The 5,520-nt window shown below is 38.9% G+C and overlaps 1 pseudogene; it reads right to left on the minus strand.

Moving 5' to 3' along the window:
• Positions 1 to 975: 975 nt before the first annotated feature.
• On the minus strand, positions 976 to 2,300 carry LOC147417283 (DEAD-box ATP-dependent RNA helicase 20 pseudogene; annotated as a pseudogene).
• Between the last annotated feature and the right edge of the window lie 3,220 nt (positions 2,301 to 5,520).

The raw sequence follows: 5,520 nt of genomic DNA on the forward strand, positions 1-5,520 counted from the left end.
AGGCTGAGACCATCCCACACATACAACACTCTGGAAGGCTAACTAAACCACAATCAAGAATCTCACTTCTCTCAACTACACCACCCAACCCACATACACACAAGTGGAAGGAAACTCACCAAACCATACCAAAATCGTACAAAACTTAAGGAATGACATCCCCTCACTAGATACACTTGTCTCACACTCAAAATCCTCACTCCAAACCCATCTACGGAAAATGCATATGAAGATAGAGAAAATTTTTGGAAGTGCTAAAAACTGAAATCCATGAGTACCTATGCATAGCATATGTTTCCACAATTCTAGTGACTGCTTGCACGGAAAAAAAAGATATCATTTCATACACTTATGGCCACAAATAGCTCGTAGATGCATTAGCATGTGTGCTCCATTTTGCATGAAATGCTTGGCATTGTTGCGTAGCTCTCTCCGGCCTATTGTGATGGTGCAATCAAATCTCCAATGAAATGAGCGAGTGGGAAGTAGTGTCAGGATGAAGCTCATGCTCTCTCTCTTTCTCTCTCACACATAGTCGATGGTATCTCCTACTTTGATTATGTTAAAGTTCTCTTTACAAAATGACCTAGGCACCTTATATACTAAGTCTACCATAGGTTAAACCAAAATAGAGTTCAAAGGGTCAAATGGATTTGTATTTACAATCTGGAAGTGCCACTACACCCCAACTCTTGCAACTAGAATAGCTATTCATTACAAATAATTTTTTAAACCATAATCTGCATCATTTTATACTTCTCAAGAAGTAAGACTTTGGTATGAAAATTTAATTTATGTCGTATTGTTGACCATGGGTCAACACTCCCCCCCCCCCCCCCCCCCCCCCCCCCCCCCCCTCCTCCAAATTCATCTCGTCCCTGATATGACCTAATTGTCAATGTCAGTGCGGTCTCTATTTTCATTTTTGCTTTTGTTTTCTGTACTGCTTGTACGTTTTTCAGACCATAACAAGAACTATGATCCATGAAAATCATAATTGCGACGAACTTTCTGTTTTTCATATCCAAGGCCCAGGATGCAACATCTGTTGCTGTCATTATATTAGGGCTATTGCCCGATCCAAATTAAAAAATGACCCAATCTCGTTTAGCTTGACTCTTATCACCATGGATAGATAAAGCTGCAAATCAATCCATTAAAGTTTTCTAGTAGCTTGATCACAACCTCTTTTTGTTTCCATAAATACGATCACTTTACTTTCTTTTATCACAGCTCTAGTAAGTCAGCCAATTTTGATTAGCTCTCATTCTCAAAAAACAACTTCCACAATTTGTAGAATTGAATGATTGGATCTATGATCTTGTGAATCAATGAGAACTTTGTAAGGATCTTGTAGAAATTATTAAGATAAACCTTCAAATTCTTTAAGCCACGTTGCACTCAAATACAAAGTCTATCTATCAGGCCAAATCTAGGGGATAATTTCTTTGATTTGAGGTTCAAAACCCATGTCCAACATTTGATCCACCTCATCAAGGACAAGATATCTCCACACCTTTTTGAAGATCCATTATCTACGGTCCCTTTCATGCACCTTTGTGAACACATGTACTCTTTATCTTTGACGAAGCCCCGAACTTTGTTGTCTTTTGTTGTATTTGGACGATTAGATCTCTAGTGGGTTCTAAGATGAGAAACAATGGACCACCACCTAGTGACACTGTAGGTTGTACATTGACATGAACATTGGCTGGTAATAGGTAGGCAAGTGTTTTCCCTGACCCTGTCATTTCAATCCCAATTAGGTCCCTTCCTTTCAAAGCCATTGGCTAGCCTTGTGCTTGGATTGTTGTTGGTTCTTTGAAACCGGATCTAAGGATACCTCCAAGAACATAATCAAGAAAGGAAGCCTCCCCAAAGGATAAAATGGGCTTGGGGATGTCATTACCCTCCACTACAATCTCTCATTTTTTTGGTAGGCAGCCACATCTTTTGCTATCAATGGATATTACATTGGGGGTGTTCCACATAAAAGTTCTTAAATGGGGAAAGGCATTGAAAAATCTCTGGAGAGATATCAACAACATCCAAGTATTTCTTTGTTTGAGCAAGAAAAGTTGATCTTTTGTCAGGTTTCCACTCTCCCCAACCTCCAGAATCAGAACCAAAGTCAGATTTTGTCGAACCAGAAAGGGCCACACTTTTTCCCTCACTCCATCCTCCATATGATGTCTTTGACTTTGATGTGTTTATTGTGATCCCCAACTAGAGCCCCCAAAATCACTTTTGTGCTTTTGAAATGATGAAGGATCACCCCATCTATCATCATAACTATTCATCTTTTGAGATCCTTTGATTACTTTTGTGTCTGCTCTTCTTCATTGGGGACTTGTTTGTTCCTCCATCAAGGTGATCAAAGTCGCATTTTCCACTTTTAGCTTTTGTGTGTTGTGTAAATCATCATACTTAATTAAAGACTAACAAACCCAAATTAATTTCCCAAGTTAGTAACTTGCTTCAAAAAGGCCTTGTTTGACATCATTCGTGATAGATGACCATCTGAGAGCTATCATTGTTCATTTGTCTTCAAAACTCATATACATGAGGTATGGAGTATGTAGATGGCTATCATGGCTTCATATTTGAAAATTTGCATCTCTGGCTAGGCGTTAGACTTTTTACCCCTTTTTAATTTTTTTTTTCACTCTTAGCTTGTATTCTCTATTCATAGCCTACTGACAAAGTCTGGCTTCATTTGGACTTGAATTTGGAGTTCTAGGCTAGCTTTTTGGATTTCAGTTTTGAAAATGACTGATGGGCATCTCTTGCACCATCTAGGTGCCAAAATTGAAATGAATTATACCCTAAGAATCCTCTACACATGTAGAACCATTGATTATGATAATCATTTGTCTTGACCCCTGTTCGCGCTTGCAGACATCTATCGCAATAGATGACTAAATTGTCATTTTTCCTCCCTTTTTTTATCAGTTTTGCTACTCCCTTTTGTTTGTTAGGCCTCACTAAGTCACATACACGATATAAGATTTACAGTATTGCGATCTACTTTGTGTACATGGCCTTGATAGGAAACTTTACACTTGATGGGTGCTTTTGTTTAGTTGCATCACCAAATTTTGTTGTCCTTGTAGACCATCTTGAAGTTTTATGACCATTCTTAGTCATTTTTTACCTCATATTGTTGTTGAAGGCTGATCAACATTCTTTTCTTACCTCTGACATTGTAGCCTTGTGAATACGGATTTTGAGACATACCTCGTGAACTTTCGTCATTTTCCTATACCTTATTCTCTTTGTACTACTCAGGCATCTCTTCAGTCTTTTCTTCATCTAGATTATGGATTTTTTCATATATAAAAATAAATAACTCTCAAGAGCTAACTAAATAAAACCAAAAATCAACTCAACAGATAATTATTATTTGAATAGAATTCTAAATGCTATGTACACTATACACATGTCCCTAGGGGCTCATATATGGATTTTGTCCCTATACCCCTCCTGTATTGCTATTATGAGGGAATATACTCTGAATCTTGTCAAAAAATTATCACAGTCAAATGCAAAAATTCAATGCATCTCACAATCATTGCCCTCTAATATTCATAATATTAGGTCTACATTTAGAATGCATCCCCCTCCTATTTGAAGTCTTCGTGGACGACAGGGTATCATCAAGGGTATGTGTTGTGCTTGGGCAATTAAAAATTGTGTCAATGGAGGCCTTGTAATGTAGCCCTATTATGCATACACAGTCAATGCATGGAAAAAATTTATATCATGCAAGATGTGGGTATAAGAAATCTGCTTATTTGCATTTGCTTTTAAGGCTTCCTATTCAAAGAAATGTGATGGTCGTTAAGGCTCCTGCGCCGTTTGGTTGATTGAAGGTTGTAGAGAGATTTGGACTTCCTCTTGGGTTGCCTCTTGTTATTTTGACTCCAAGATTTTTCTGAGAATTCACTTTATCTCTTGCTTTTAAGTCTTGTGTAGCATGCAGTGGGCAAGTGAGCGACTTGCTTGCTTCTACCTGTACTATAATTGTAGGAGGAATTGAAACGATTGAAGCGGTGGTGCGGTGATAATAGTTTTATTGGTTTCTTTTGGGACCTACTTCTTCCTGACTACTGGTTGTTTCATTGATGATGCTCGTTTAGGAACCCATACTATCCCTGCTTTGTTTGTGTTTGAAGAAATTTCTTTAGGATCCACCTTGTCTTTGTGTGAGTCACAACAACAGTCTTTGCTTCATCCCTTGTACGCTTGATTGGGGATGAAAACTTTGGAAGTTGATACTTTAACCATTTTGGAATCCAAATAAACTCCTGACCTCTTTGTGCTTAAATCAACTTCTTTGGAACCCAAATCTGAGTTGCGAAAGCTTGAAACTTTGTGATTTTATTATCCATTCTTCCACACTTCAATTGTTCTCCTTTGGTGTTGGATCTTGTGATTTTTCATCAAAGATCTTCTTCTTCTTGATCCATATCTACTTTGGTTGAGCTGGCCCTTTGGTATCCAAAATTTTCAAACTTTTTGGCTTTGACTTTTTGTTCTTTGCTTTTGGCCTTCCATTGTTGTTATGAGAGATGCTAGTGATACTGATGACCTAAGTTCTTGGTAGGGGATGTCATAAGAATCATCAATGTCTCTAGTATCCTCATCAAGGTTGATATCTGGAACTCTCCCTTTGTGGTTTGGCTGGTTATAGAAATTTATTATCTGCTTACTCTTGGATTGTTGTTTCTGGAAGGGCTTTTCTAGCCAATTGTTTAGAGCATTGTTAGCCCATTGACATGGCCGTGTTTTTCTTGGCTGAGCCTTTTCTTCCTGTATAGGAGCCACATATCACTACAAGAGGAAATTAATATTAGCCACGCTCGCAGTGCCACGCTCAAATGTGAAAACCCATGGCATTGCTATAGACGTCGCTAAGTTATAAGTAACTTAGCGAACCCTATAGCAACACCATCACCGGTAAAAAAATAACCGAGAGCGTCCGAAAACTCAGATCTCACATCTGAGTTTTTGGCGCGCGCTCTAGCAAACAAAGGTAATGCACACTCTCCCTCTCTCTCTCTTTCTTCTCCACACACACAAACACACACACACATGAGGAGAGGAAGGAGAGCCAGGTATGTTCCTTCCCTCTCCTCACTCTCATGTTCCCTTACCCTGTTTCTCTCTCTCTCTCTCTCTCTCTCTCTCTCTCTCTCTCTCTCTCTCTCTCTCTCTCTCTCTCACACACACACACACACACACACACACACACACACACACATTGTGTTTTAGAGAGAGAGAGAGAGAGAGAAAACAAAGAGAGAGAGAGAGAGAAGAAGAAGAAGAAGAGAGTCTTAACGTCGTAGGAAACTATCCCAAGAGACCTTAAAGATCTAGTCGACGAGGAGTTGAACTCAAGACCTGTTATTCATGAGGGAAATGGCATAACCAATCTATCACACTTGGTAATAGAAAAGTTATACCATTTTTCTCCTTTTATTGGCGTGCACACACACCCACACACACACACCCGAGAAG

The sequence above is a fragment of the Adiantum capillus-veneris genome, unplaced genomic scaffold (assembly GCF_014529385.1).
Source record: "Adiantum capillus-veneris isolate H3 unplaced genomic scaffold, ASM1452938v2 Hic_scaffold_288, whole genome shotgun sequence".
NCBI lineage: Eukaryota > Viridiplantae > Streptophyta > Polypodiopsida > Polypodiales > Pteridaceae > Adiantum > Adiantum capillus-veneris.